The 22101-nt window shown below is 37.6% G+C and overlaps 1 protein-coding gene and 2 long non-coding RNA genes across 8 annotated transcripts in view; 1 reads left to right on the top strand and 2 right to left on the bottom strand.

The window, feature by feature from the left end:
- SSH2 (slingshot protein phosphatase 2) overlaps positions 1-22101 on the top strand; it is a 246595-nt gene that overhangs the window by 146370 nt on the left and 78124 nt on the right. The gene's annotated exons all lie outside the window — the stretch shown is intronic.
- On the bottom strand, positions 19382-21693 carry LOC115501007. Its single transcript, XR_003964701.1, has 2 exons — positions 21270-21693; positions 19382-19480 (listed from the first exon to the last, which is right to left on the bottom strand). It is a non-coding gene; the product is annotated as an uncharacterized LOC115501007 (long non-coding RNA).
- Positions 19633-20854, bottom strand: LOC115501008. The gene is made up of 2 exons (XR_003964702.1): positions 20806-20854; positions 19633-20562 (listed from the first exon to the last, which is right to left on the bottom strand). It is a non-coding gene; the product is annotated as an uncharacterized LOC115501008 (long non-coding RNA).

Genomic DNA, 22101 nt, shown 5'->3' on the forward strand with positions numbered 1-22101 from the left:
TCTGCCCCTCCCCTGTTTGCACTCTTGTCTCTCTCTCAAAAATAAAATAAAAACATTAAAAACTTAAAAAATGAAAGTTTTTAATTTTTTTTCTTAAGATTTTATTTTTAAGTAATCTCCACACCCAAGAGGGGGCTTGAACTTGTGACCCTGAGATCAAGAGTTGCATGCTCAGGGGAACCTGGGTGGCTTAGTTAAGCATCTGACTTCTGCTCAGGTCAAGATCTCATGGGTTGTGATTTCGAGCAAGGCACAGGGCTCTGCGTTGGCAGCTCATAACCTAGAGCCTGCTTCAGATTCCATCTCTTTCTCTCTCTGCCCCTCCCCTGGCTTGTTCATTCGTTCTCTCTCTCCCTCTCTCTCCCTCTCTCTCAAAAATACAATTAAAAAAAGAGCTGCATGCTCTAAAAGAGCCAGCCAAGTGCTCCTAAAAGTTTTTAATATTTATTTAATAAAATCTGATATTTTCTCTTAGGATTTCAGAGTTTTGTATCTTGTTTAAAAAACCCTTCCCACCCACTTTCAGGATTATAAAAGTATTCTTTTATGTTTTTTCTAATAAGTCCATACTTAAGTATTTCACTCTTTAAAATATCTGGAATTTATAATGTGAGATAGGGGTGTTGACTTTACCTTTTTTTCAAATGGATAGTCATTTATCCCAGTATCATTTATTTAGTCCATTCTCACTTTGCTGATTTGAAACACTACAGTTATTGTATATTAAATTCTAATAGATATTTGGAGTTGATTCTGTACAATTAAGTCCTATTGATAGTTTTTCTATTCATACACCAATACCACATTGTGTACTTACTATAGGAATTTAGTGGGTATTTTGATATCTTGTATGGCAAGGCTTGCCTCATTATTATGTTTTAATGTATCAGCTATTCTTATTTTATTTCCAAATGTCTTAGAAACACCTTGTCAATTTCCACTTTAAAAAAAATCCTGTTAAGGGGGCTCCTGGGTGGCTCAGTTGGTTAAGTATCTTGATGATTTCAGCTCAGGTCATGATCTCACAGTTACTGAGGTGAAGCCTTGCATGGGGCTCTCCTCTATTGGAGCCTACTTGGGAGTCTCTCTCCCCCTTTCCCCTGCTCATTTGCATACACCCGGGGGACTCTTTCTCTCTCCCCCAAATAAATAAACAAACAAAAGTCCTATTTGGATTTTGACTGAAATTGCACTGAACTGGTTTTGGAGAGAATTAACAGCTTTATGAAATGAGCCTTTCCAGTGAGTAATGTGGTGTGTGTGTTTACTATATTTTAAATGCTTTTCATTTAAATTTTACTTTTCCTCATATAGTAGTTACACGTGTCTTATTAGGTATATTCATGGGTGTTTCTTAAAGTTTTTGTTGCTCTTGTTTTAATGTATTTCTTGAGCTCTCTCCCATGACACTTTCTAATTAGTCACTGTAACTGTGTAATAAAAATTTCTATATTTGCTTTTATATCAGACCACCTTGCTGAACTCTTGCTTGGTCCTAATATCCAATAGATTTTTAAGTTGATTTTCTTTACTTTTCTCCATGCATCATTATATCATCTGTAAATGAGTTTTATTTGAAACATTGCTTTGGCTAGGGCTTTAGTGGAATGTTAAATAATAGCAGTGCTAATGGTTTTATCTTGTTTTCCACTGTGAAAGGAATGCTTCTTATGTTTTGTTAGCAGATGTATTGTGTGCTGTAGGTTCTGGCATAGGCCATTTCTCAAGTTGAGGATTGAACTTTATGGATTTTATCTTTGTAGGTCCACTTATACATGGATTTTTTTATAATCAATACTATAAATATATTTTCTTAGGATTTTCTTAATACATTCTTTTGTCTAGATTACTTTATTGTAAGAACACACTATAGAATATGTATACAAAATATGTATTATCGATTATTTATGCTACTGGTAAGGCTTCTAGTCAACAGTAGACATTAAGTTTTCAGAGAGCCAGAAGTTATTTGCAGATTTTCAAATGCATGGGGGCTCAGTTCTCCTGACCCCCACATTGTTCAAGGGTCAGCTGTATATCCAATCAAAGATTTTTAGGTATAGTTATTGAATTTTTTAAGTGATTTTTGGACATCTATTGGAATGATAATATTTCCCCCCATTTGCCAGTAGTGCAGCAACTTATATTGAGTTACTAAGTTAAATCATCCTTACATGCTATTTGCATTATTTGTTAAGAGATTGCTGGATTTGGTTTACTATTGTTTACGATTTTTGCTTTTGAGTATTTGTTGAATCTTTGATACAGTCTTTGTCCATCTTATGTCTGATTTGTAGAATAATTTAGGTGTAGCCTTCCATCTTTTTCTAGCTCTGAAACAGTTCTTTAGCAAAAATTACCTGTATTTGACAAGCCTGGAACCAAGAAGTCCTACTCTCTGTTATAATTTTATGAATTTTTTTTTTGCCTTTCAAGTTTTTAAATTTCTTTGTTCTCATTGCATAAGTATAGTTATCATCCATGATATTTTTTTAAGTTTATTTATTTTGAGAGAGAGAGAGAGAGAATGAATGAATGAATGAATGAATGAATGAATGAATCCTTCGCAGGCTCCACACTGTCAAAGCAGAGCCCAATGCAGGGCTCGAACTCACAAACCCTGAGATCATGACCTGAGCCGAAATCAAGAGTCAGTCGCTTAACAGACTGAGCCATCCAGGCACCCCTCATCCATGATGTTTTTTTATTTTTTTATTTTTTTGTAATGTTTTATTTATTTTTGAGAGAGAACATGAGTGGGGATAGGCAGAGAGATGGGGGGACAGAGGATCCAAGGTGGGCTTTGTGCAGAGATCCAAGGTGGGCTTTGTGCACAGCCCAATGTGGGGCTCAAACTCACAAACCATAAGATCACAACCTGAGCTAAAGTTGGCCACTTAAAGTTGGCAACTTAAAGTTGGCCAATTATGTTAAACCGACTGAGCCATCCAGGTGCTCCTCCGTGATATTTTTTAAATCTAAATCGTGTATTTTACAGAAATGGACAAACATAATTAGAATAATTGATTATTGATAATGGGTTGAAACCAGGCATTTATTTGCAATTTAAGGTCTTTTTTTTTCTCTCTTTGGTGGGTAAAGAAACTAATATAGTTAAAAGAAGCATAGGATGTTTCTTTTTCTTTGATTTTAAATTACTACCGACTGTTTTTTGTAGTTATCAGATTCTTATGCAGAGAAGATAGCCTCAAAAAGCGGATTGTTTGGGGCATCTGTGTAGCTCAAGTCAGTTGAGCGTCTGGCTCTTGATTTTGGCTCAGTTCATGATCCCAGGGTTGTGGGATCAAGCCCGACATCAGGCTCTTTACTGAGCGTGGAGCCTGCTTAGGATTCTCCTTCTCTCACTCTCTGTACCCTGTCCCCCACTCACTCTCTAATATAAAACAAACAAAAAATAAAAATTTTTTAAAAAGTGTAATGCCTTTAAAAGATGATCAAGTAAATTTACATCTAGTGAATCTTCTAGGTGTTCTGGCCTTCAAATATGAAGGAAAGGTTAATGATCTGTCACAGTATAAAGGTATATTTATGTTTTCATTGGTGGTGATAATTTTATGTGACTTTATCCACACTTGTGTGTGTTTGAAGCCAGAGCAATAATTGGCTAGGAACCAAGGAGAAAAAAAACAGAGAGCTCTCAACTTTGGTTTTACTGGAACCTTGCTTACTTAAGCAGGTTAACTAAAGAGTAAATCTGCACAATGAAGATGAACAGGAATGGTGAGGTTGTAATACATTCAAGTCAAAATTTCTTTTTGATAAATCTAGAGTGGATTTTTTCCCCTAAATTACTGCTTTTTGTTTGTGTGCTTATGTGTAATCACTCCTGAAATTGAGCAATTCCTTTTGACTAACACTGAGAAACCACTGCCCAAAGCTAAGTAATTAAGGATGTTGTCATTCTCTGTTTCCAAGAGCTGTTGGACCTCAGAGTAATAGAAGGGTCCAAACTTCTATGTATCATGTTGCTCACATCTCTTCTTGGGTCTTTCCAGTAACTGTGAGTCCTCTTAATTATGTTAAACTGCCTTGGTGCTAAAGAGTAGTGGTGTAGATGCTATCCCATAATGTTTCTGAATTTCTAAGGTGAAAGAAAAAAAAATTGGTATCCTAACTACTTTAAGACAGGGTTAAGGGGCGCCTGGGTGGCGCAGTCGGTTAAGCGTCCGACTTCAGCCAGGTCACGATCTCGCGGTCCGTGAGTTCGAGCCCCGCGTCGGGCTCTGGGCTGATGGCTCGGAGCCTGGAGCCTGTTTCCGATTCTGTGTCTCCCTCTCTCTCTGCCCCTCCCCCGTTCATGCTCTGTCTCTCTCTGTCCCAAAAATAAATAAAAACGTTGAGAAAAAAAAAATTAAAAAAAAAAAAAAAGACAGGGTTAAAATTAACTTTGCTTTGTTGAATGGTGCAGGATGTTGCTGCCAGTAATGTAATTAGGTTTAACCTGAAGAAATGTGCTAAGAACATCAAGGACTTCTGGGTGTTCCTGTGATTTGGAAAGGATGTAGCAAATTATTTATAAATAGATTGCTAGTGTTACACACCAAAGGGCAAATATGGGCCCACTTCATTTTTTGCAGGTTTGTGCAAATTGAGCAACTCTTGTTTTCTGCATTAATCTGTTTCTAGAGGATTGTGATCCTTATTTTAGTAACCTGAGGGATTGGGCATTAGTTATGTCTGTTAAAGCAACAGAATCCAGTGGCTCGAATTACTTTCAAATTAAGAGAAACCTCTGGGTTAGTGTATTTTAGAGTGTTAGGGTTGTTTTTTGATTTTGTTTGTTTGTTTTGTTTAGTTGTAACAGTTTAGTTTTTAAATGTAGAAGACTTAGAATTACAGTTGACCTTTGAATGAACGAAGCAGGAGTTTGGGGCATTGACCCTCTTGTTCATAGAAAAATCTGTGTATAACTTAACTCCCCCGGAATTTAACTACTAATAGTCTGCTGTTGACTAGAAACCTTGCTAATAAAATAAACAGCCAATTAATATATATTTTGTATGTCATATGTATTATATACTATATTCTTATAATAACTTCTGACTTTTTCTGTGCTGCATGGTTCATCTGTTAATTTTTTCAAGTTGCTGCAGCTTTCTGAAATACCTTCCAATATATTTGCTGAAAAAATCTGCACATAAGTGGACTTAGGCAGTTCAGACCCATACTGTTCATACTGGTCACCTGTACAATGTTTCTCCTAAGGTTGATATACCAAATTCCCACAACACCAAAAATATTTTAATTTCTATTATTATTAATTTTTTATTTTCTATTGTGGAGCGCTTTAGTTTGAAAAGTTGCAGCATCTGTGGAGAATATAAATTCTCAGTGTATATTTCTGTTCCTAGGAGATGAATGGAATAGGACAAACAGTATGTGAAACTGAACTTCTTTGACATCCCACCTCTGTGATGTTTATCCATCCCCAATAAAATTTCATTCTTTTTTTTTTTTTAATGTTTATTTATTTTTGAGAAAGACAAGAGCGTGAGCAGGGGAAGGGCAGAGAGTGAGGGAGACACAGAATCTGAAGCAGGCTCCAGCTGTCAGCACAGAGCCTGATGCAGGGCTCAAGCCCACGAACTGCGAGATCATGACCTGAGCCTCAGTTGGACACTTAACCAACTGAACCACCCAGGCATCCCTCACAGTCAATTCTTAAAGTATCCCATTCCTTAAATATTCTCTTTAAAAAGTCTCAAAAGGTCTCTTGGTCACATGTTCAGGATTTTACTTGCCATTTGTTCTTGTTGCTAATAGTGAGTCCCATTCAGAGTTTCATCACCTATGAGCTGTGTGACCTTGAATGTATTATATAACCACTGTAAGCCTTATTTTCCTCATTAATAAAATGGAGCTTGTAATACCTATTTGGATTAAATGTGATATGTGTGAAGTACTACTAATAGTAAGCACTCAGTAAATGGTAGCTAATATTTTTGCTCTTTTGACATAAGCTGAAATATAAGAGTAAGAATTAGAACACAGAGTGGTGAGCCTGCCTGATGGTAAAATCCTATCATTTGCATCATTGTAATAACTGCACCTATTCTGGGCAAAGGGTGGGAGATACAAAGAAACACAAGACATGGTTCTTCTGCAGTCAGGATGCTCAGTCTGTTGAAGATATAGGAACTGGTCAATAAAAGGATAACTAAGAAAACAATTTAACAGGTGCTAAGTGTCAGATGAATGGTACAAATGTTAAGTATTCAGAGGACAGAAAGGTATCATCAATGAGCCAGTTAGCAAAGGCATTACAGTAGGATTTGAGCTGGGGCTCTGACCTTTATTTCTTGCTGTCTTAAATGTCTTGATTTGTATAAACAGAGGTAAAGGACTTGAGTGGTGAGAGAAAAGGAAGATGAATGTGGCGGATGTTATCACCATATTACAATAGTTACTTTTCAGTGAAGGACTGCTATTAATGATTTGTAGTTAGCAGAAGAATCCAGAAAGGCTTTTGTATAGACTGATGATTTTCTTTGGGATATTGCTATGAGACTATTTTGGATCTATCATGGGCAGAATTTATCAAGTTTTATTGAGTACCCACTGAGTACACAGCTCAGTAACATTTGCAGACTTTACATAGCTTATTTAGGAAGGCTGCCAATTTTACAAGGCTGTTAATGAATCAGTACCGGTGGCTGGGAGCATAATGTGAAATCCCCACAGGCAGCATAAGAATAGAAATCATTACACTATCTGCTAGTGGAAGCTTTATGGTTTAAAAAGGGGGGGAGAGAGAGAAGAGAAAAGAAAAAGAAAAATGCATTCAAGTAATTCAAAGCAAAACCTTTCTCTGCTTCCTCCAGGTGCTTAGCTCTGGATATTATTACATCAGCATCATGTGGTAGGCAAGGTGGTTCCCATGGCACAGAGCGCTTGTAATATTTACAGTAGAGTGAGCTATAAGGGGTGGAGTGTGCTGATAACTATTTGCCCTTGTTCTTATTGGCTTGGTTACCAGTTTAATGGCCTGGTTGCCTATTAATGGCTCAACTTATTTAGTGTTCTATAAACAATGTTCAGCTTCTTAGTTTCTAAGTCAGATACCCACCAGGTGCCCCAGTTATTTTTTTTTAATATTTGCAGATAATGTACATTTATTATATAAAAAACAGAAAATACTAAAGCACTCCTTTTCCCCCACAAAAAGCATTACACTCATTCTTATCTCCTAAAGATCTTACTATTAACATCATCCAGGCTTTTTCTATATATGTATATACTTTTAAAAATGGGATTGTCCTCTATCTACTGCTTTGTAATCTGATTTTTTCACTTAGCATATTGCGAACATCCTGCCATTGTCCTCAAACTCATTTCTCTCATATCCTTGTTCAGAGTTGTTTGTTTTCCATAGAACTGATTCAAATTCTGTCCTATTGTTGCACATTTTGATTATGTCCAGTTTTTTTCAGTTATAAACAAAGCCTCACTGAATGAATATCCTTGTGCCTAAATCTTTGCACATGTCTTATGCAATCTTTGCATAAAAGAACTATCCTAAAGCTCAATTGTAGGGTTGCTAGACCAAAGTGTATACCTATTTCTAGGACTTTTGATAGATTGCTAGTTTGCTTACCAGAAATATACCAGTCTCACTGCCACCAGCAGTTTTGGTAATTCATTTTCATAGCACTCCTGAAATGATAAGTGAAATTGAGATAAATAGAATTTTATTCATTAATTCATCTGAACTACTTAGAGACCTAGAAAAACTGATCCTCATTTGCCTTTTTCTATCAGGAAGCTATTTCATACCTAAACACTAATGGAAAATGCTTTAATTTGTGAACTACTTGAGTAGAACTAATAGGAAGATGAAATAATAATGTATTATCAATACATTATTGTTGGTCAGAGGTCAAAATAAACTAATTATCCTGAGCTGTTGTTGAGTATATATGTAGCATTTGCGAATTTTAGTTGGCTCCCCACTTTTTCATTTTATTCTAAAATCATCACCATTTTTGACTTAGAGAATTTTAGACCCCAAATATAAACTTACAGGAAGCAGCTGGATTTCAGAGAAATCCAGCTTACCTAGAATCCTGCAGCAAATTAATTCAGACCTTGAGCAACATTTCGTTGTTTTCTGTTTAGGAAATGTTAAACAGCATTGAGATTTCCAGTAGTACCATTTTACTCTAAGGATAGTGAAATTTAAAAAGATGATCAAACACATTAGTTTGTAAACAGTTCTAACTGATGAAGTTAGAATTTCCAGATTCTATCTATAGGAAGCAGTGGATGTATTTCTCAGAGTTGGGGAGGTTAACGTTTTTAGGGAACAAACTGCTAAATTCTTGGAATAAAAGTTTTCATCTTAGAGTCTCTATGAGTATTGAGTAATGGAGAAAGGAGAAAGGTGTATTTCCTAAAGCTTTTAAAGCATCTTACCTTGATGGGGTGCCTGGGTGTTTCAGTCAATGAAGCATCCGGCTTCAGCTCAGGTCATGATCTCAGGGTCCATGGGTGCCGGTCCCACGTTGAACTCAGTGTTGATGGTGTGAAGCCTGCTTGTGATTCATTCTCTCCCTCCCACTCTCTCTCTCTCTCTCTCTCTCCCCCCTCCCACCCTCCCCCCTCCCCCACCACCCCTCCCCAATTTGTGCCTTCTCTCTCTCTCAAAATAAATGAATAAACTTAAAAAAAAAAAATCTTAACCTTGAAATGTCACCAGCATATCTATATGTGTATATATATAGTAACCAAGGGGTCCTCTGGCAGACTTAACGGGGGAAAAAAAAAAAAGGAAAGAGAAAGGAATGTTAAGAGTACAGACCACAGTTGCATGCTGGTTTCAGTATTGGTGGTTGCCTGCCTCTCTCTGAAATCCAGCTGCTTCCTTAATGAAGGTGTGGGTTTAAATCACCAGCAGAGAAAATGTTTTTGGGTGAAGTTTCACTTTTTGTAGTGACAGCAGTCCTGGACATGCTGCTGGAACACAGAGGATGAGTTCAGCACCTTCTCTTCAGATCGTATCTCTGCCCACAGCTCACCTCTTTTACATAACCAGCCTTTGTTCATGGAGAGTGGACCTCTGTTGATTGGCCTGTCCAACCACTGTCAGAGACCAAAGGTGACTGATAAGGAATCTAAAGGTCAAAATGGACTAGTATAGGCTCAGTCTGGATTTCAGAGGAAAAGGCATGTTTTTGGCCTGCAGACATCAAAAACTGAATTGCAGCCTGGGAAATGTTCAGTTCATCAGCTTCAGCCTTTCCGTTTCAGTCAAGGAAAAACAGTCACCAACTGTCTGTAGTCAGCAGGAGCAGAAATAAACAAAACATTATTTAAAGGGTGTGATTTCATTGAATTGGGTTGTGTTAAGGATATCATTCCAGAGATGATTTCTGTGGTAATGTTACTTGGCTTACTGTGAGATAGCAGATATCAAATCAAAACCAAAGACAATCCACATTATAGGGTCTTTTGTTGGATTTCAGAATGGAAAGTCAATTTGATTAGATTCAGGTATTCCATTTACTCATCACATTTTGGCTCATTATTAGGATGTGATGGAGCACAAAAATAGGAAAGGCATATGGCGTTTGTATTTCTAATTGGGGCTAATGCTTTTTAATTAAATTGGCTTCTAAGAAGTATTTTGCTCACTTCAAAATACTTCAAGTATTATAAATGCGTGATCACCAACATGTTTTAAGGTCTCCTTTTTAGTGAATGCCCTTTAAGTTAGCAGTGATTCCTGTATACAGAGTCATTGAGACTAAGCTCTTGTTCTTGTCCTCTAGTGGAAAGATTATGGGCAGGACCAGCCACATAATTTGCAGGGCCTAGTGCAGAATGAAAATGTGGTACCACTTGTTCAAAAAGAACTGAGAATTTCAAGACAGCGACAACAGCATTAAACCGAGTACAGGGCCCCTGCGAGCTCCTACCCTGTGCAGCTGCACAGATCACACATCCCTGAAGTTGGCCCTGCCTGTGGGATGTGAAATTAAATAGACCTGTAGTTGATCAGAGCTTTGCTACTTATTCACGTCTTTCTGAATCTCTGTTTTCTCTTCCCATTCTCTATCTTCCTATTCTATCATTATCTTTTGTGTTCCATCCTCTCACCAAAGTTGGAGAGCCTGCAGCAAGAATTGGGAGTAGGTATACTTCTGCCTGTAGTCTATGTGATCACATTCTTGAATAACACAACCTTCTATTTGACTGGTGGAACAAATAAGATTAGGATTTTCTTTAAGGAATGCCAGTTAATTGATTTTAATAAAAACACATATTCTGCATTATATTCTAAAAGTGCTTTCATAATGGAACGTTTGAATAAAACAATTACACTTTTGAGGCAGTATTTTTCCCTCATTTTATAGATTAGAAAATTAAGCCTTAGGTTAAGAGATTTTCTCAAGGTCAGCCAGCTGGTAAGTGAAGTTCAAGCCCATCTTTTCTAACTCAGGGCTTTCTCACTACTTCATTCTCCCTCTACAGTTCTGCAAGACCAAGGATAAGGTGACCTGAGATAACTTGCTTTCTCGAGATTGATCTGTTTTACAGAATTTTCTGCCAGTTTTCCAAGAATAACTTCTTAGATACAATCACGAATATTTGCAACACATTTTTACTTCTGTTATTTTCTGTAATACTTGCAGTAACCCTGTGCAGTAATATTTTAGCATCATCTTAAAGGAAAGAGATTGAGATTCAAAGAGATAAGTGACTTGTTCAAGGTTCTATAAACAATAAGTGCAATAGCAGTGACTGAAATCCAAATCTTGTAACTTCATATCCCATGCTTTTGTGCTGTGCCATGGTTGGCTCTGTTTCAAATCTGTACTTAGTAAATATCTTTTCATTCATTTATTGATGACCTATAATGTTTTAGGCACTGGGAATGCATCAGTGATCCAAAAAGACTCAAGTCTCAGCTCTTACAGCTTACATTCCTTCATATAAATAAATTGTTATTAATAATTAGCTATAACTATCAACAATAGCCAAATTATGGAAAGAGTCCAAATGTCTATCCACTGATGAATGGATAAAGATGTGGGGTGTGTGTGTGCGCGCGTGCGCACGCAATGGAGTATTTCTCAGCGATCAAAAAGAATGAAATCTTGCCATTTGCAACAACGTAGATGAAACTAGAGTGTGTTATGCAAGGCAGAAGAAGTCAGGGAAAGACAAAATGATTCACTCGTGTATGGAATTTAAGAAATAAAACAGATGAACATAGGGAAGTGAAGCAAAAATAAGATAAAAACAGGGAGACAAACCATTAGATACTCTTAAATACAAAGAACAAACTGAGGGTTGCTGTAGGGGTTTTGGGTGGGGGGGATGGACTAAATAGGCTGTGGGCATTAAGGAGGACACTTGTTGGGATGAGCACTAGGCATTATATGTAAGTGATGAATCACTAAATTGTATTCCTGAAATCATTATTACACTATATGATAACTAACTTGGAATTAAATTAAAAAAAATAATAAATTAGCTGTAAAGAAAAAGCAGTACAAAGAGATGAAAAGTAAGCTGGGAGTAGGCGATCCTATTTTAGAAAAAATGGTCAGCAACCCAATAAATCATTGTTTGAGCCACAGACTGAAGTGTAAATATTTGGTGTATTGTATAAATCAATTTCTAGGTATAAAAAAATCACCTAAACAATATGAGGCCACTGCATTTATGAACATAACGGCAATAGAGGAGGATTGTTAACTGTGATAAACATTAACCTTTATAGTAACAGTTACACTTTGCATTTAATCTCCTTTCCCGTGTAACATGGATTATAAAATCATAAGATCAATAAAGTTCGAAACCTAGTCATTTCCTTCATGATGAATCACTTACCATAATAAAGCAATGTTTAATGTATTAGTGATACTAGATTTCTCACACTCCTCGAAAATAAGTACTGTAGCAGCATGGTACATGGAATGGCATGCTCTGGGTAGCTGTTAAAATTTCTGGAGCATCCATCAGGTTTAAGAAATGTAAAGTCTCGGGGCGCCTGGGTGGCGCAGTCGGTTAAGCGTCCGACTTCAGCCAGGTCACGATCTCGCGGTCCGTGAGTTCGAGCCCCGCGTCGGGCTCTGGGCTGACTGCTCAGAGCCTGGAGCCTGTTTCCGATTCTGTGTCTCCCTCTCTCTCTGTCCCTCCCCCGTTCATGCTCTGTCTCTCTCTGTCCCAAAAAATAAATAAACGTTGAAAAAAAAAAATTAAAAAAAAAAAAAAAAAGAAATGTAAAGTCTCATTTGCTGGTCTGATTCAACTTTAATGAATTTCAAAATCTTGTCCAGAATTTTTTATTGTACTGAAATTCTGTTATATCTAGTACTTCAGGGGTTCAGTGAGTGAAGTTTCACCTAATGCTTGGGGATCTTTGTAATTTAAATGTGTTTGTCGGAGAGGGATTTTTCAGAAATGGGGAGAAATGGGGGCAGCATAGTGGGGAGAGAGAGAGGATCTTTTCATTCGATTTGCCTGTTGTGTGCTTTAGAATTGAAAGAGTCCAAAGTATTAATAAAAAAAGACCCTTAGAAAGTCCCAAACTTTATCTATTGATGTGTGTTTCCTTTGGTTTCAAAGTTAAATCCAAGCATTGATCATCAGTGTTTGCCTCTTGTTAAAGTGGAGTTGTTAGCTGCTAAAAGATGAGGGGTAATAGTGGGGAGGCTGTTAATTCTCAGCTGCCCATAGTTTTTTTAAAGCAATTACCAGGTTCCTTTAATCCAGAGTTTTAGACTAAGAAATTCATGGATACTTCGAAATCACATGCAAAAGTGGGTCTGTATATGATTAATACACTTATTTTTCTGCAGGAGAGGCCATAGCTTTCATCAAACTGTCAAAGGAATCTAGTGACATTCCCTCCCAATCCCTTCTCATGCCCCAAATTAAGAACCTGGAATAGACTGTCTCAGGCATTTGACTTAGAAATTAAGTCAAAACTCTTTTTTTCTTAATTAAAAAAAAATTTTTTATGTTTATTTTTGAGAGAGACCAAGTGGGAGTGGGAGAGGGACAGAAAGAGGGAAGACAGAATCCAAAGCAGGCTCCAGGCTCTGAGCTGTCAGCACAGAGCCGGGATGCAGGGCTCAAACTCATGAATTGAGAGATCATGACCTGAGCCGAAGTCAGACGCTTAACCAGCTGAGCCACCCAGGCACCCCAAGTCAGAACTCTTTTTAAGCTTTTTGACCTTACCAGTGAGATTCATTTATCCATTTTTAAACAATCACTCATGATTTCCCAACTCTGAAAGATCCTGAGCTAACATTTTCTCACTATTGAGAAGGATTGTGCAGCCTCTTGAATTCTCATTCTCTCTCTCTCTCTCCCCCCCCATCTCTCTCACTCTCATAATAATCTTGGAGTAGATATTCCAGAAATGGAATTTGCTTAAGAAAAACTAGGAATATTACTGTAAAGGCTGAATATTGTGTGTTCTTCAACGAATAGTCACAACCTATGTGATGAGTGTAAAGAGAAGCAATATTGGGTAAAGTATTTCTGGTGCTTTGAACTATATCCTAGAAGGCAAAAATGACTTAAAGTTGTTACTTTGAAGAAAAAGTTATGAGAGGAATTAGAATTTCTAATTTCATTTAATCCAGATACTTAGTAAATTAATTATAAAGGGCTTGTTGGGAGGTTTGGGAGACACTGCCCGGGGCTTAGACATTTAGTGGAATGAATGTGCTATCGAACTCAGTTGTGCACTGAAGGTCAAGGATTCTCTAAGCTATTAAACCATTCTTTGCTGTTAAGACCAATTTCTACAGCCTACCACATATAGTTATAAATTTTCAGAAGTGTGACCAGTCAAGTTTTAGGTGCCATTTTTGCTTTCTTGCCATCTCACATTATTTATTTAGGCATTAATCCAATACCTATTTGCTGTGGCAAAAAAATCTGGGTTTTGCATATAAAGACTTGAGAAAACTCAGACCAGTTTAGCTCTCTTAGAAATTAAACACCTTATAAAGAAAAAAAAAAAAGTAAAATTAAAAAAAAAAAAAAAAACAGCTTTATTTATCTGTCTTAGGACTTTTTCCCCTAAGAGGATTACTTCAGTTTTCAGTGTCAATTGAGAATACTTAGACATAGGTATTTTTCTTTAAGTGGGGTTTGAGGCAGAGGAAGCAGAAAATGGGGATTTTAAAAATTCACTCTATTTGAAATATTGAACTATTTATGTAACTTTTAGTTTAGAAGTAAATATTGGAAAATGAAGATACAAGTATAATGTCTAACTATATGTTTTGTTTTCTTTTTGGTAACTATTGTTTAACTATGTCTCTGTAGAAATGATAAAATATGAAGAGAAAAACAACATTCAGAATGTTGCCTTTTTAGCATTAACTGTTAACTGAAAAAATGTAAAGCAGATTTCATAAACCTCTTCAGTGACACTAGAGAAACTTTGGGAAAACATCCAACATCTGCTTATCTTACCTACAGTGGAAATGTTCATAACTGCAATTGCAGTTTCCTTTGAATAAAGATAAACAGATTTCTGTTTGTTATACTTATGTTTCAGAAGTATGTTTCCTACATTCTTTAAATGTATTTAATCCCCCCCCCCACCCCAACAGTTGGGGAGGTACCAAAACATCTGATTGTTACTGGAGTTTTCTTAGCTTTCTCTTGAGGGCAATTTTATTTTTCTTTAAGATATTTTCCTCAGAAATTTTCCTAAGATACATTCTTTTGATTCCAGATTTAGAGGCCACTTAAGGAAATATGTTCATCCAAGCAGGTTCCCCATTACCTGCACTACCATGTCTCTGACTCACTTCATCACATCCTTTACTATAAAATCCATGTTCCATAACTTTTTTTTTTTTTTATAAATACATAAGTCAGCTTTGTCTCCATTTGGTTCTTCCTTTTTTTTTTTTTTTAAACGTTTATTTATTTTTGAGACAGAGACAGAGCATGAACAGGGGAGGGGCAGAGAGAGAGAGGGAGACACAGAATCTGAAACAGGCTCCAGGCTCTGAGCGGTCAGCACAGAGCCCAACGCGGGGCTCGAGCTCACGGACCGTGAGATCACGACCTGAGCCGAAGTCGGACGCTTAACTGACCGAGCCACCCAGGTGCCCCGGTTCTTCCTTTTTTGAATGCTGGGTCCTATTGGCTGTCAGCTGGACACTGCTACAGGGCTGTACCCAGCCAGACCCTGATGTTTTAAAATAATGGTGATTCCTGAGTTGTAAACCTGTTTGTTCCAATTCCCAGGAGACCAGACTGTTGAAATGTTTTACCCTGTTAACCTGGGCAGTTCCTTGTCTCTGGCTAAGACATGACAGGCAGTCATGGCAAGAGAGTTACCCAAAAGATATTCACGGTTCTGCTTTAGTCATGACTATGCCAGAGTTTGTGGTAGAGATTGCTGTATGCATCCTAGAGATTATATGTCTGTTAAGAATGAAATAAAATTGAGCATTGGTTGTTCTCTTGGTTGCCAAGGAATACATCATTATACAGTTTTTTTGTTAGCGTCTTTCCCCCCTAAGCTGAGGTAAAACCCCACTGCTGTGATCCTATGCGTAGATCTGAATCTCCTGTCTTTAATGGGATAGGCATAACTTATCTAAATATAGCAAGGTGTGGACTTGGCTGATATGGTAAGAGACAGAAGAATGACCTTAGCTGGTCTTCATTACTAGTGTTAACAACTAAATTTAAAGAAATAGGGACAGTGTTCTAGTTTTGCTTATAGGCTTAGATGTTCTTTCCAACTGCTCAGCTTCCTTAGGTAAAAAGCTTTCTGTACCAAACCAATAAATTGTTTTAAAAGCTAACATGAGTCCCTTCAGAGAGTTAATTCCATATGAAAACATGCCTAGAGGGTGATTTCTTTTTCCATTTAATTGACCTAAACTTAACATTTATTCAGGGGGCGCCTGGGTGGCTCAGTCAGTTAAGTGTCCAACTTTGGCTCAGGTCATGATCTCATGGTTTATGAATTCGAGCCCCCATCGGGCTCTGTGCTGACAGCTCAGAGCCTGGAGCCTGCTTCAGATTCTCATTCACTCTCTGCCCCTCGCCCACTTGTGCTTTGTCTCTCAAAAATAAATAAATGTAAAAAAATTTTTTTAATTTAAAAAAACGGTTATTCAAGATGTAAATGGTAAAGCCTAAGCTTTATGTACTTTAGAATAATAACTTGCATTTATATAGTCCCAATACTTGCTGCATTTTAGAAAGCTTACACCAGCTTTTGTCTACCAAGAAAAAAGGATATTTTATCCCTAAGCATGCAGGACAGGGTAGATCAATCTGATCTCCTGTTTTACAGATGAAGAAATTCAGATAAAGCAAGATATAATGATTTTCTAGAGGGCTAAATGAATCGGTAATATGGCCAGTTTAGGTAATTCCAATATACTACCCTTTAGCTTAAACAGCCATCTATTACCCTCTTTTTTGAGTGTAAAACTACCCATATGATCTTCCCATCCCTTTTTTTCTTAATTAACCAACACTGGGGTTGGGGAGGGATGAGATTCCACTTGTAGAAAAACTTTCCAGTGGAAGCTGGAATCTAGTAAACAAATTAACTGAACAGAAACCTATAGGATTGAAGTCATATTTACAGAATAGTCCATCCCATTGTGACATAACTTTTGGGAGCGTTGAGAGTTCGTCTCTTCTGTGAGAAACCTGGTTGTATTTTTTCATTGTTTTTTAATACTCTTAAAATATGGTGATGATTTCATCTTGAACTAGTGGAGTGCTTTTAAGGTTCCTAGTGGTAATCTTTTAAAAATCATAAACTTGGAGAGTTTATAATGTTCTATCAGAAAATTGAGATCTAATTGTCTCACCTCATTTTATATGATTCATTAGTGACAGACAAGAATTCCAGGTCACCTGTCAGTTCCATGCTTTTCTCCCTACCTTTGTGTTTCCCTGCAAGAAGTGAGATACTAACCTTCTCTTTTGTAAATAGAGAATCTGCCTGCATGTTAAAACTGACTCAGAAGCATCCAGCCATAGGTAAAGTGAGATTAGAAAACACGGGTCAGGTTGGGGCGCCTGGGTGGCGCAGTCGGTTAAGCGTCCGACTTCAGCCAGGTCACGATCTCGCGGTCCGGGAGTTCGAGCCCCGCGTCAGGCTCTGGGCTGATGGCTCAGAGCCTGGAGCCTGTTTCCGATTCTGTGTCTCCCTCTCTCTCTGCCCCTCCCCCGTTCATGCTCTGTCTCTCTCTGTCCCAAAAATAAAAATAAAAACGTTGAAAAAAAAATTAAAAAAAAAAAAAGAAAACACGGGTCAGGTGAATCCTAGCCAAATGTGCACCTACTGTTTACTGCTTCCCCTAAGTCAGGGAAAACGTGATCTGAGAACTGGAAGTCTATTTGTGGAAAGGTTTGATGTAGCCACCTTATACTTCTCATCCTGTTTCACTCAAACATCTTGTTTAGTGTTATGATCTCATTTGTAGAAGAGAAGAAGCAAAGATAGTTGCCTATTATAGCATGGCAACTGTACTGTAATTTAGATATATACTGAGGGGCACCTGGGTGGCTAAGTTGGTTAAGCGTCCGACTCTTGATCTCAGCTCAAGTCTTGATCTCAGGGTCATGAGTTCAAGCCCCTCATTGGGCTCTACGTAGGGCATGAAGTCTACTTTACAAAAAAAAATCATAGATGTGTATTGAATCAAATCTTATTCCCCAGACTTGCTCCAGTCCTTTCATCTGGATAGCCTGTGGTTCATCTGTAAAATAAATTCTTTTAAAATTCTCAAACAGCTGCATTTTGCACAACTACTGATTTTAGAGACGGAGAAATTATCTATGAGAACTGTCTTCTAATAGATAGCTAAATTAAAATATCTGTTATTAAAAATGGAGAGCCAAAGAGATTTGGTACTACCTGCCTAGCAGTTCCTCCCTACATGTCCTATTCTAATGTAATACAAATGAATTTATAAAATTCATTTGCTTTCCTTTGATGGAAGTACCTTCAGGTTTTGATTCATCTTGCTTGCTATTACTTTCAGACAACTAAGTTTTCTGTCTTTGAGTGCTTTAAAATGGTCATTTCAGAACTTAGCTGCATTATCTTTCATTTCATTTGAGCCCTCACTGTATCATTCAGTATATTGTCATATCCGTTGAATAGGGGATAAGGAAGGAGGGAAATCCTTTGTGTAAAAGCATTCTCCTCCGCTGTTCTTCCTTGATGCTGGAAGTTTGGTGCCTGGCAGGAAATGATATAGACATGTGTGATAACAAAGTGACATGAACAAAAATTGCCTGTAAGGTTCCCTGACTTGTCCAGGATGATTGGCTGTCAGCTGGCAGAGTAAAACAGATTTTACGTCGAAATCTGAGGATTAACAAAGTATAACTTAAGAGAAAGAAACCTATTTTGAGAAAAGTTTGGACAAAGCAGGTGGTATGAAGGCTGTTAGCCATGTAAATATGCTTCTTTCTTTGACCCTCCTGGGTGAGAGTCACAATTGGAATTTATTAAAGGGAAAAGATGATCAGTCTGGAAAGTCAGGAGGTACACAGAAAAAGACGTTCTTTGAGTGCAAGAAATTTGCACATATCAAAGCTTTTCTCTCGGATTTTTCTTACAATTTGAATTTATTTATGGACATATTTTCCATCTTACCAGAAAGTAAACCAGACAAATATCCCCAAGATATCCATGTCCTCTTCATTCCCATCAGCTCAGATCAGACCACCCTTCTTTCTTGCCTGGAATACTAACATAACATCTATCTTCCTTTTTTTCTAAGTGTTAACCCCTTCCAATCCATTCTGCATTTGTAGTTGGAGAAATCTTTCTGGAAATGCTAACTTTGGATCTGTGTTATCAGAGTGAAATCCAAATCCTTTGGCAAGTTGTATAAGACCTTTCAGATCTGTGCCCAGCTTACCACTCCCCGTCTTTACTGCAGACCTGCCACCACTCTTTCACAATATAATGAGATTATATTAGCAGTTTGGGTAGCTTTATCCTAACAAATTTGTATAAACCTACAGATTATTAGCGACATTGTCATGTTAACAGTAAGTGGAGCTTTTATAGGACCTAGAAGAAGCTCCTGTGCCTGAACAAGAGGTGTCTAAAATCTTTTGCAGTCAACTTGCCCAGAAGGCAAATGTAGGACAATAACCCATACAACCCACCCAACTTCTCAGAAAAGGGAAGTTCAAGACCGAACGTTACATAGAACTTTGTAAGAACTTTGCAAGTAAGTTGAAAGTTCTTTTGTTGAGTAGAAGTTCCCCACTCACATCAGGCATGATGGAAGGCTGCAAACAAGAACAAGTAAGGCAGCTTTTCCCTGTGGTCTGTGTTGCAGACATATGGGCTTAGGCACTTCCTACATGAACAGCAGAGAAGAGGTTTCATACAGTGATTTTCCTCCTTTATTATCCTCCGAAGTATGCTTGAGTCTTCAGCATCATCCCTGTTATCATTTTCCGATCACATTTATTAAACATTCTGTACGTGGTGTTAGACTGGGCAGTACGTAAAGCAAGTGCAAACGCACTCTCCTTTCGTTGCCTGGCACGAAAAAGCAAACGCTGTAGACCTAGGAGTATTCATCTCACTAAACAGAATAAAGTTTAACTTACACGAAAGCAAGGCAATAGAACAGATGAACGTATTTATTGTCTTTGCTTTTACATGAATTTTTTCATACATAATAAGTGTTTTTATTTGGAGTTGGAACAAGAAAGGAGGAGTGGGGCATCTTGCTTCCCGCTCAGATTTTTACATAGGAGACTCTGCCTTATCTCTCCTACCACAGAGTTAGGCAACCACTGCAAAGAGCTGAGTGGCACTGCTAACAGAGAACCTCAGTCACTTGAGTAGAGACATGGGCAGCTTGAGTCCTCTTTGTTTCAGTAGGAGACATTGCTGATGGCAAAGCATTTTGGGCAGAGAGGTGGCTCATAAATGAGGAACTTAGTCTAAGAAACTATGTGTTTCTCAGCCCTCAGGGTTCTAATTGTTGGTTTCTTCACAGCTCACTTTCTCTCAGGCCCCACCCCTCACTTTGGAGAACTTGTTGACAACAGCTTTACTTTTTCAAGTCTTGCACAAAGGCAGATGTCTCTGAAAATGCAGCTTACGCAAAACATCTGTGTGCTTGACTCTGTTCCCACGGTGTGTTTTCCTGTACTGTTAGGCTTTTTTTTTTTTTTTTTGTCCTTTTTTAAAAAAATGAAAACCCAGTGTAACAACATCGTTAAAGAGAAATTTGCAAAACAGAAAACTATCACCCACAATGCCACCTTCCTTTGCTAATAGCCATTTCCATTCCTGCCATATTACTTTCCCATTCTTCACATGCATAGCTTTTTGCCTGATTATGTCCTTTTTCTTAAGCAGAAGTTCAGGTACTTTGTTATACAGTCACTTCCCTATTTTCTTCCTGATTCTAGCCTCATTTGATTTTTGGTCTTGAGTTACCAAAAGGGCATTGCAACTTTATCACTATTTTGTCAGTGAGTTCTAGTTTTTATTTTCCTTTCATAGACCCAAGTATTCTAGTTTTTAGAGTATGGCTGAGACCCAACCTTTAATTTTATTTTTTTAAATTTTTTTTTTTTCCAACGTTTATTTATTTTTGGGACAGAGAGAGACAGAGCATGAATGGGGGAGGGGCAGAGAGAGAAGGAGACACAGAATCGGAAACAGGCTCCAGGCTCTGAGCCATCAGCCCAGAGCCTGACGCGGGGCTCGAACTCACAGACCGCGAGATCGTGACCTGGCTGAAGTCGGACGCTTAACCGACTGCGCCACCCAGGCGCCCCACCAACCTTTAATTTTAAAAGTAAGACATTTATGTGTAGGATTTTTAATTTCTTTAACACTTAAAAACTGGTATTTTAAATTACATTGATTTTTCAAGGCACGTTACTAGGCCCACTCCAGAACAGCCTTATTTAGAAAAAAAACGTGTCTACAATGTAGAACTGTTGATTTGCTGCATTAAATATACTTATTAAAGTTTTAAGATATGCATGTAAAGGTAGAAATAGAATATATATTATTTTTTACCCTAATAAAGTGCACTCTCCTTTCATTGCCTGACACAAAAAGCAAATAGTGTAGACCTAGGAGTATTCATCTCACTAAACAGAATAAAGTTTAACATACACGAATAGATAAAAGATAATATGCAAGAAAATAGATAAAAGAAAATATATGAGAAAAATCAAGTAAATAGAAAACACAAATTAGTCCACATGTCAGTATTCACAGCAAATATAAATAAACTTACCAATTCATACAGCCAAAAAAAAAAAAAAAAAAGTCTGTATCTTTTGTCCCGTGTGTGTTACAAGCCTCAACTCTCCCAGTACCTCACTAGTCTTATTTGGTGGCCATGCTTCACTTGTAACCTTATCAAGAGCCGTCTGTACATCTCCCCCTTTGTTCTCTAATGGTGAGTGAGGCCATATCCATGTCTCTCATTATTCTTCCTTTCTTTTTTGATGAAAAAGAATGAAATGGGCCATATCTTCTTGTTTTGGTAAAATGGAATATCTTCAGCCACCTTCCTTTTAGAAACTGTGTGCCCTGTGCTTAGATGTTTAAAGGATGAATCTCTGGGGTGTGTAGGGTCCTCTGATGATGACTAAGCAAGTCTGCCAAACTCAGATAGAGCCATGCCAGCTGTCTGCTACCATGTGAAAAAATGAAAGACGCTCTTTAGGATTGCAGCTTTCCTTAGAGTCATTGTACAAAAATTTTGCCTTTGACAGTTAAAATCATTTCCTTTTGTTGTTTACGTTTTCCTATGTCTTGAGTTGCCATTTGTGAGTTTATAGGACCTAGCTCAACAGAACCTAAAACCATTCTAGGTATGGGATTGTACAGGATTGTCTTCTCCTACACTGGAGCAAATATGTGACTTTTTTTTTTTTTCAAGATATTTATTTTTGAGTAATCTCTACACTCAACGTGGAGCTCAAACTCACACCCCCAAGATCAAGAGCCACATGCTCCACTGACTGAGCCAGTCAGGTGCCCTGAAAATATGTGATGTTTTAACTTTTTAAAAATGTTTCGTATGTGTTTTAAAGAAAAAAAAAAAGTTTTTTTTAAGTTAA

This window comes from Lynx canadensis, chromosome E1 (genome assembly GCF_007474595.2).
Source record: "Lynx canadensis isolate LIC74 chromosome E1, mLynCan4.pri.v2, whole genome shotgun sequence".
Taxonomy (NCBI): Eukaryota; Metazoa; Chordata; class Mammalia; order Carnivora; family Felidae; genus Lynx; species Lynx canadensis.